General features: G+C 42.9%; 1 long non-coding RNA gene across 1 annotated transcript in view; it reads right to left on the reverse strand.

Annotated features, from left to right (window-relative positions):
* LOC309856038 overlaps positions 1-9,684 on the reverse strand; it is a 1,055,650-nt gene that overhangs the window by 46,698 nt on the left and 999,268 nt on the right. The window lies entirely within an intron of this gene.

Below are 9,684 nucleotides of genomic sequence, written 5' to 3' on the forward strand. Positions count from 1 at the left end.
GGTAAATATGTATAGTGCAATTGCTGGGTCATAGGGTAGCTCTATTTCCAACTTCTTGAGGAACCCCCATACTGTTTTCCAGAGTGGCTGCACCAGCTTGCATTCCCACCAACAGTGCAAGAGGGTTCCCTTTCTCCGCATCCTTCTTGAGCATCTGTCATTTCCTGGCTTGTTAATTTTAGCCATTCTGACTGGGGTGAGGTGGTAGCTCACTGTGGTTTTGATCTGTGTTTCCCGAGTGATGCCAAGTGATGTTGAACATTTTTTCATGTGTCTCTTGGCCATTTGTATGTCTTTGACGAAATGTCTGTTCATGTTTCCTGCCTATTTCTTGATTGGATTATTTGGGTTTTTGGTGTTGAGTTTGATAAGCTCTTTATAGATCTTGGATACCAGCCCTTTATCTGATACGTCATTTGCAAATATCTTCTCCCATTCCATAGGTTGCCTTTTAGTTTTGCTGATTGTTTCCTCTGCTGTGCAGAAGCTTTTATCCTGATGAAGTCCCAGTACTTCATTTTTGCTTTTGTTTCCTTTGCCTTTGGAGACATGATGTGTCTAGCAGGAAATTGCTGTGGCCAGGGTCAAAGAGGTTGCTGCCCGTGTTCTTCTCTAGGATTTTGATGGATTCCTGTCTCACACTGAGGTCTTTCATCCATTTTGAGTTTATTTTTATGTATGGTGTAAGAAAATAGTTCAGTTTCTTTCTTCTGCGTGTGGCTGTCCAGTTTTCTCCACACCATTTGTTGAAGAGACTGTCTTTTTTCCATTGGACGTTCTTTCCCATTTTGTCAAAGATTAGTTGACCATAGAGTTGAGGGTCCATTTCTGGACTCTGTTCCACGGATCTATGTTTCTGTTTGTATGCCAGTACTATGCTGTCTGGATAAATTACATTGTTGTAATAGAGCTTGAAATCTGGCATTGCGATGCCTCCAGCTTTGGTTTTCTTTTTCAGCATTCCTCTGGCTATTCAGGGACTTTTCTGGTTCTATACAAATTTTAGGATTTTTTGGCTCCAGCTCTGTGAAAAACACCGGTGGTATTTTGGTAGGGATTGCATTAATGCGTAGATTGCTCTGGGCAGCTTAGACATTTTAACAATATCTGTTCTTCCAACCCATGAGCATGGAATGTTTTTCCATTTCTTTGTGTCGTCCTCAATTTCTTTAATATTCTGTAGTGTCTAGAGTACAGATTTTTTACTTCTTTGGTTAGGTTTATTCCTATATACTTAGGGTTTTCGGTGCAATTGTAAATGGGATTGAGTTCTTGATTTCTCTTTCTGCTGCTTCATTGTTAGTGTATAGGAAGGCAACTGACGGGGTGCCTGGGGGGCTCGGTTGGTGAAGCGTCTGCCTTTGGCTCAGGTCATGACCCCTGGGTCCTGGGATCGAGCCCACATTGGGCACTCTGCACAGCAGGGAGCCTTCCTCTCCCTCTCTCCTGCCTGCTGCTCCCCCTACTCATTCTGTCTCTCGCTCAAATAAATAAATAAATAAATAAAATTAAAAAAAAAAGAGGGGCGCCTGGGTGGCTCAGTGGGTTAAGCCTCTGCCTTCGGCTCAGGTCATGATCTTAGGGTGCTGAGATCAAGCCCCGCATCGGGCTCTCTGCTCCGCGGGGAGCCTGCTTCCTCCTCTCTCTCTCTGCCTGCCTCTCTGCCTGCTTGTGATCTCCCCATCTCAGTCAAATAAATAAATAAAATCTTAAAAAAAAAGAACTGCAACTGACTTCTGTGCATTGATTTTATATCCTGTGACTTTGCTGAATTTCTGTATCGGTTCTAGCAGTTTCTTTTTTGATGGAGTCCTTTGGCTTTTCTACATGGAGTATCATGTCGTCTGCAAAGAGCAAAAGTTTGACTTTGTTGATTTGGATGCCTTTTATTTCTTTTTGTGGTCTGATTGCTGAGGCTAGGACCTCCAGTGCTATGTTGAACAACAGTGGTGAACTCGAGTGGGCACCCCTGTATGTTCCTGACCTTTGGGGAAAGCTCTCAGTGTTTCCCCATGGAGGCTGACCTTCGCTGTGGGTCTTTCATACATGGCCTTTATGGTGTTGAGGTTTATTCCCTCTATCCTTCTATGCTGGAGGTTTTTGATCAAGAAAGGATGCTGTATTTTGTCAGATGCTTTTTCTGCATCTATTGAGAGTATCATATGGTTCTTGTCCTTTTTTTTATTATGTCGTGTGTCACACTGATTGATTTGTAGATGTCAAACCACCCTGTAGCCCAGGAATCAATCCCACTTGGTCATGGTGAATAATCCTTTTGATGTACTGTTGGATCCTGTTGGCGAGTGTCTTGGGGAGAATTTTTGCATCCATGTTCATGAGGGTTATTGGTCTCTAGTTCTCCTTTTTAGTGGGATCTTTGGTTTTGGGATCAGGGTAATGCTGGCCTCATAGAATGAGCTTGGAAGTTTTCCTTCCATTTCTATTTTTTGGAGCAGTTTCAGAAGAATAATTCTTCCAATGTTTGGTAGAATTCCCCTGGGAAGCCCTCTGGCCCTGGACTCTTTGTTGGGAGATTTTTTTTTTTTTTTTTTAGATTTTATTTATTTATTTGACAGAGAGAAATCACAAGTAGATGGAGAGGCAGGCAGAGAGAGAGAGGGAAGCAGGCTCTCTGCTGAGCAGAGAGCCCGATGCGGGACTCGATCCCAAGACTCTGAGATCATGACCTGAGCCGAAGGCAGCGGCTTAACCCACTGAGCCACCCAAGCGCCCCATGTTGGGAGATTTTTGATGACTGCTTCAATTTCTTTGCTGGTCTGTTTGGATTTTCTATTTCTTCCTGTTGCAGTTTTGGTAGTTTATATGTTTCTAGGAATTTCTCTGTTTCTTCCAGATTGCCTAATTTGTTGGTATATAGTTGCTCATAATATGTTCTTATAATTGCATTTCTTCAGTGTTGGTTGTGATCTCTCCTCTTTGATTCATGATTTTATTTATTTGGGTCCTTTCTCTTTTCTTTTTGATAAGTCTGCCCAGGGGTTTATCAATCTTATTAATTCTTTCAAGAAACCAGCTCCTAGTTTTGTTGATCTGTTCTGGGTTTTTTTTTTTTTAATTTCTATGTTATTGATTTCTAGTCTAATCTTTATTATTTCTCTTCTCCTGCTTGAGTTAGGTTTTATTTACTGTTCTTTTTCCAGATCCTTAAGGTGTAAGGTTAGGTTGTATATTTTGAGACTTTTCTTGCCTCTTGAGGAAGGCCTGTATTGCTATATATGTCCCTCTTAGGACCACTGTGCAGCATCCCAAAGGTTCTGAACTGTCGTGTTTTCATTTTCATTTCTTCCATGTATTTTAAAAATTCTTCTTTAATTTCCTGGTTGTCGCATTCATTCTTTCGTGGGTTATTCTTTAACTTCCATGTATTTATGGTCCTTCCAAATTTCTTCTTGTGGCTGCCTCAAGTTTCATAGCATTGTGGCAGTCTTAAAATATGCATGGTATGATCTCAGTCTTTTTTTTTTAAGATTTTATTTATTTATTTGACAGATAGAGATCACAAGTAGGCAGAGATACAGGCAGAGAGAGAGGAGGAAGCAGGTTCCCCGCTGAGCAGAGAGCCCGATGTGGGGCTCGATCCCAGGACCCTGAGATCATGACCTGAGCCGAAGGCAGAGGATTTAACCACTGAGCCACCCAGGCGCCCGATCTCAGTCTTTTTGTACCGATTGAGACCTGATTTGTGACCCAGGATGTGATCTGTTCTGGAGAATGTCTCATGTGCACTAGTGAAGAATGTGTGTTCTGCTGCTTTAAGATAAAATACTCTGAATATATCTGTGAAATCTGTCAGTCCAGCATTTCATTCATAGCCCTTGTTTCCTTGTTGATCTGTTTAGATGATCTGTCCATTGTTATGGATGCAGTGTTAATACTATTATGGTATTATTATCAATGAGTTTCTTTTATTTTGTTAGTAATTGGTTTACATATTTGGCTGCTCCCACGTTACGGGTATCAGTATTTACAGTTGTTAGATCTTCTTCTTGGGCAGACCCCTTTATTATGATATAGTACCCTTCTTCATCTCCTTTTATAGTCTTTGGTTTAGAATCTCGTTGGTCTGATAGAAGGATTGCTACTCCAGCACTCTTTTGATGCCCACTGTTTTTGATGCATGATAGATGGTTCTCCACCCCCTCACTTTCAGTCTGGAGGTGTCTTTGGGTCTAAAATGAGTCTCTTGTAAGCAGCATATCAGTGGGTCTTATTTTATCTATTTTTTGTCCTTTGTGATACCTTATGTCTTTTGATTGGAGCATTTGGTCCATTTACATTCAGAACAGTTATTGAAAGATATGAATTTAGTGCCATCGTATTACCTATAAAATCGTCGTTCTTGGCCATTATATCTGTTCCTTTCTGGGCTTTGTTATTTTGGGGCTCTCTCTCTGCTCATAGGATCCCCTTTAATATTTATTGCAGGGCTGGTTTAGTTCACTAATTCCTTTAGTTTTTGTTTGTCCTGGAAGCTTGTTTACTTCTCCTTCTGTTCTGAATGATAGCTTTGCTGGATAAAGTATTTGTGGCTACAGATTTTTCCCACTTAGAACATTGAATGTGTCATACCAGTCCTTTCTGGCCTGCCAGGTCTCTGTGGTAGGTCTGCTGCCAGTCTTATGTGTCTGTCCTTGTAGGTTAAGGACCTCTTGTCCCAAGCTGCTTTCAGGATTTTCTCTTTATCCTTGTAATTTGCAAGCTTCACTGTAATATGTCAAGGTGTTGATCTATTTTTGTTGATTTTGAGGGGTGTTCTCTGTTCCTTCTGGACTGGAACTTCCCAGATTAGGGAAGTTCTCAGCTGTAATTTGTTCAAATAAGCTGCCTGCCTCTTTCTCCTCCTCATCTTCTGGAAATCCTATAATATGGACATTATTTTGCCTTATGGGATCACTGAGTTCCCTCAGTCTACCTTCATGATCTAATAATTTTCTTTCCCTCTTCTTTTCAGCTTCATTATTTTCCATCATTTTATCTTTTAGATCACTGATTCGCTCTTCTCTACTTCATTCATCCTCTTTTTTAAAAAAAAGATTTTATTTATTTATTTGACAGAGAGAGAGAGAGGGGGGCAGTGAGAGAGGGAATACAAGCAGGGGGAGCAACAGAGGGAGAAGCAGGCTTCCTGCTGAGCAGGGAGCCTGATGTGGGGCTCGATCCCAGGACACGGGGATCCTGACCTGACCCAAAGGCAGATGCTTAATGACTGAGCCCCCCCAGGTGCCCTCATTCATCCTCATTTTTATGACCTCTGCTTGGGACTACATCTTGGTTATAGCATTTTTAATTTTGGCCTGACTAGATTTTAATTCTTTTATCTCTGCAGTAGGGGATTCTCTAGTTTCTTCTATACTTTTTTCAAGCCCAGCTATTATCCTTATAATTGCCTTCAGTTCTCGTTCAGACATTTTACTTGGGTCTGCATTGATTAAATCTCTGGCTATCATTTCTTTCTGTTCTTTCTTTTGGGGTGAATTCCTCCATCTTGTCATTTTGGAGGGAAAAAAAATACAAAAAGAAATAAGAAATAAGAAAAATGAAAAAAAAACTTTAAAAATTATGTAAGATAAAATAAAATACATGTAAGAACCTAAATCCTAGGTGTGCTTTGGTCTGCATGTGACGAGAAGTTTCTGTGGGTCATTTTTCTGGTTTGTCGATGTGCGAGATATTCTCCAAGACTTCTGATTGATTTCATGGGTGTTCAGAATGATCCAGTCTTTATCTAGCTGTGTTCCAGTCACCCTACTCCTCTGTCATCTTACTGCTCGACCTGGAATTGTTTTCTCAATTTCATTTTTGTGGTACTGTTTGCTAGCGTGTGGAAATACCATTAACATTTGCATATTGCTCTTGTATCCTGCCGGGTTGCTAAACTTGCATACTAGTTCCGGTGATCTTTCTAGTGGATCCCTTAAGGTTTTCTATATATAAGGTTGTGTCATCTGCAAATAGAAATCGTTTTATCCCGGCCTTTTGAATTTGCATGTTTTAAATTTCTTTTTTCTTGCCTAATTGCTCTGGATAACACCTCCAGGGTGGTGTTGAATGGAAGTGGCAAGAGTGGGCATCCTTGTCCTGTTCGTGATTTGAGGGGGAAAGCATTCGATCGCCACTGAGTGTGATGTTACCCCTATATCAGGTGGAGGGTGCTCCCTTCTCATCCTGTTTGTTAGTGTTTGTGTCCTGAAAGGCTGTTGACTTTTGTAAATGCTTTCTCTGCATCTGCTGAGCTGATTGTGAGGTTTTGTCCTTTATTCTTCCTTCTTTTGTGATGTTCCAAGTTTCTTTCCGGTATCATTTCACTTCTCTCTGAAGGACGGCCTTTAGCAGTTCTTTTGGAAGTGGTCTGCTGGGTCCAAGTTCTCTCAGCGTTCACTTATTTGAGTATGTCCAGTTCCCTTTTGTTCTTGGTGGATATATTTACTGAATACGGAATTTTGTGTTGACAGTTCTTTCTCCATAGGTTCCGATGAGAAATCTGCAGTCATTTGAATAGTTTTGCCCCTATGGGTCATGCATTAATTCTCTCCTGTTGCTTTAAAACTTTTCTTTGTCATTAGTTTTCAGCAATTTGATTATGTGTTTGTGGAAATATTTCCTCGGGTTTGTCCTATTTGGATTCACTCAGCTTTTCAGATCTGTAAGTTTGTGTCTTTTTCTGAATTGGGGAGGTTTTCAGCCATCAACCCTTCAAATATTTCTTCAGCCCACATGTTTTTCTCCCCTCCTTTTGGGGCTTCTATGACACACGTGTTCGACCTTTTATTATTGTACCACATGTCCATGAGGCTCTTAATTTTTTTCGGTGTTTTTTTCCTTGCTGTTGCTCACAATGGATAGTTTCTGTTAATCTGTTTTCAAGTCCACTGACTCTCGTCTCTGTCCCTTCCAGTCTGCTGTTTGGGCCACAAGTGAGTTTTTTATTTCAGTTATTCGATTTTCCAGCTCTTAAAGATATTTCCTGTTTTTAAAAAAATTTCTTTGCTAACGTTTTCTCTTTTAACTTTTGTTTCAAGAGCGTTCGCGGTGACCTACTGAGCATCTTTGTAATGACCACTTTAACTTTGTCAGGTAATTCCAGCATCTGCACTGTCTTGTGACGGGTGTCCGCTGATTGTCTTTTCTCGTGCAAGTTGTGATTTTCACAGTCTTCTTCATGTGCCAAATAATTGTGGATTGCATCCCGGACATTCCTGACTGTGACTTTGTCTCTGGGCCTTGTTAAATTTTACAGGGAATGTGGGTGTTTGTGTTTCAGCAGGCACGTGACCCGCTTTGGGTTAAGCTGCATGTCCGGCCTCCTCCTCTGGCCTGTGGTTCCAGCCAGTGTCAGCTCAGTGCCTGCAGCCTTTGTGCTGCTGCTCGGCCCTGTCCTGCGTGCGCACCACCCGACGGTCGCCTGGGACCTGGGTGTTGGCCTCTCCCCTGTAATCATTCTTTGGGATGTTCATCAAGATCAGATCTACCCCTGCATGTGTGGGGGTGAGCCCAGGCATATTGTAAACAAATTGCTAGGGTTACTTTCCTTAGATCTTCCCTTCCTGTCATCTCTTTGGTTCTATCTGGCTTCTGGGGAAAGGGCCGTCCTTTGCTGTCCCCCAGCCATAAACTAGCCACTCCTGTGACTGTAACACCGTGCTGGGAGGGCAGAGTGGAAGAAGCCGTGAAGGGTTTGCTCCCCCTCCCCCCCGTAGCTCCACTGAGTGGAGAGGAAGGCTCCCTGCTCCCAGAGCAGTTTTCTGTTATTTGCTACCTTTGTTGATGCTGCCGTCTTTGCCATGACATTGCCTGGCCTCTGGGGTCGTAGAGCAGAGGGAGAGAAGGCCAGGGATTTCTCTTGTTCTCCCTGAGTGTTAGGGGTTTCCTTTTTTGGAGCTCTCTGTACCATTTTGTTCCCTTCTGGGTTTGGCCTAGACTGAGTGCAGGTTAGAACATGGTAAGTTGTCACCAGTCTTAGTGGTAACCTTGGACTCTGGCGTGCCTCCCTGACGTGCCTGCTGATATTGGCTCTTCCAAGACTTTAGACACCCAGTGCACACATTCTGTCCCACTCCTAGGTGTGGGTGCTCATTGGGTGGGGGAAGCTGGTCCCTCGGTCTTACCTGGAACTCTAACCCCTCTCTTTTTATATGTAAAGATTTTTTTCATTGTGGTAGATTGCACATAGCATAATATTTACCCTTTAAAAAAGATTTTAGTTAGAGAGAGATGGAAAGCACAAGCGGGCAGTTGGGGGGAGAGGGAGAAGGAGGTTCCCCAGTGACCCTGATGTGGGGCTCGATGCAAGGGTCCCAGGACCATGACCTGAGCTGAAGGCGGACGCCTGACTGAGCCACCCTAGCACCCTAATATTTACCATTTTGACCATTAAAAAGATTTCCCAGCAGGATCTGAAGGGTTCTTTTTTAAAAACATTGTTTTATTGTGGTGAAATACACATAACATAAAATTTACCATCTGAACTATTTTTAAGGGTGCAGTCAGTGGCACTGAGTACATCTATCTAGTTTCAGAACATTTTCATCACCCTTAAGGGGATCCCATGCCCATTAGGCCATCACTCCCATTACCCACAGACCCTGGCCTCCATCACTCTATGGTCTCTGTTTCACGTAAATGGAGTCATATGGCACGTGGCCTTTCGTAACGGCTTCTTCACTTAGCATGATATTTGCACATGGATCAGTACTTCATTCCTTTTTATGGAATACAAAATAAAAACAAAAATAATGTATGTCAGCATATTGGAAGCTGGGAGCTGGGGTACGGGTATAAGATCATTAGGTTTGGTCAAAGCCCATAGTCTGGAATTTGAGCTGGGATTATCAGGGTAAGCTTTTAGTGTATTTTAACTCAAAAACAGTGTGTGGATATATATGTATTTCCTTGCTTCTTGGCCTCTTAAAAGGCCAAGAACAACGACACTCTGGTTGTAACACAGGCCTGGGGTGAGAAATATACCAGTTGTGTCAGGAGCACCTTGTCACATGAGAGAGCAGGGCAGATACCCGAGACTTGTGTTACATGTGAAGGACAGTGATGCAGCAGACTGAGCCCCTTCTGTGAACTCAAATCCGTGAGTTCGTGATATTTTTAAAAAGTCATTTTGATACTGAAAGCACAAGTAAAAAGAAAAAAATAGATCAGTTAGACTTCACTAAAATGAGCCACTTTGGTGCTTCAAAGGACATCGAGAAAGCGGAGAGAATCCACAGACCGAAAGAGAGTCTTCGTCAGTCATAGAACTGGCAAGGGTCTACCATCCAGAGTGTACAAAGAACTCTCACAACTCTGTGAGAAAAAAACAAGTAGCCCGACTCAAAAATGGGCAGAAGCTCCGAATACATTTCTTCCAAGATCAGCAAATGGCCAAGGAGCATGTTTTCAGGCGCTGCCCGTCATCGGGGCGCGAACCCAACCACCAGGAAGTCCCGCTGCACAGCCCCGAGCGCGAGCAGACACGGGCAGCGCCAGGCGGTGTAGCCACAGGGGCACATGGTCCAGTGGCTCCTCCGAGTGGTGAGCCCCACAGGGGCCCCGTGACCCGTGCTTCTGCTGTCAACTGTAGGGCCACACAGAAACTTGTCCCGGAGCGGGAAGTATTGCTTAAGAGCCAAAAAGTAGGGAAAAACCCCAATTCCCCTTAACTGGGGAATGCAC

Source organism: Mustela nivalis (assembly GCF_964662115.1).
Source record: "Mustela nivalis genome assembly, chromosome: X".
Lineage (NCBI taxonomy): Eukaryota > Metazoa > Chordata > Mammalia > Carnivora > Mustelidae > Mustela > Mustela nivalis.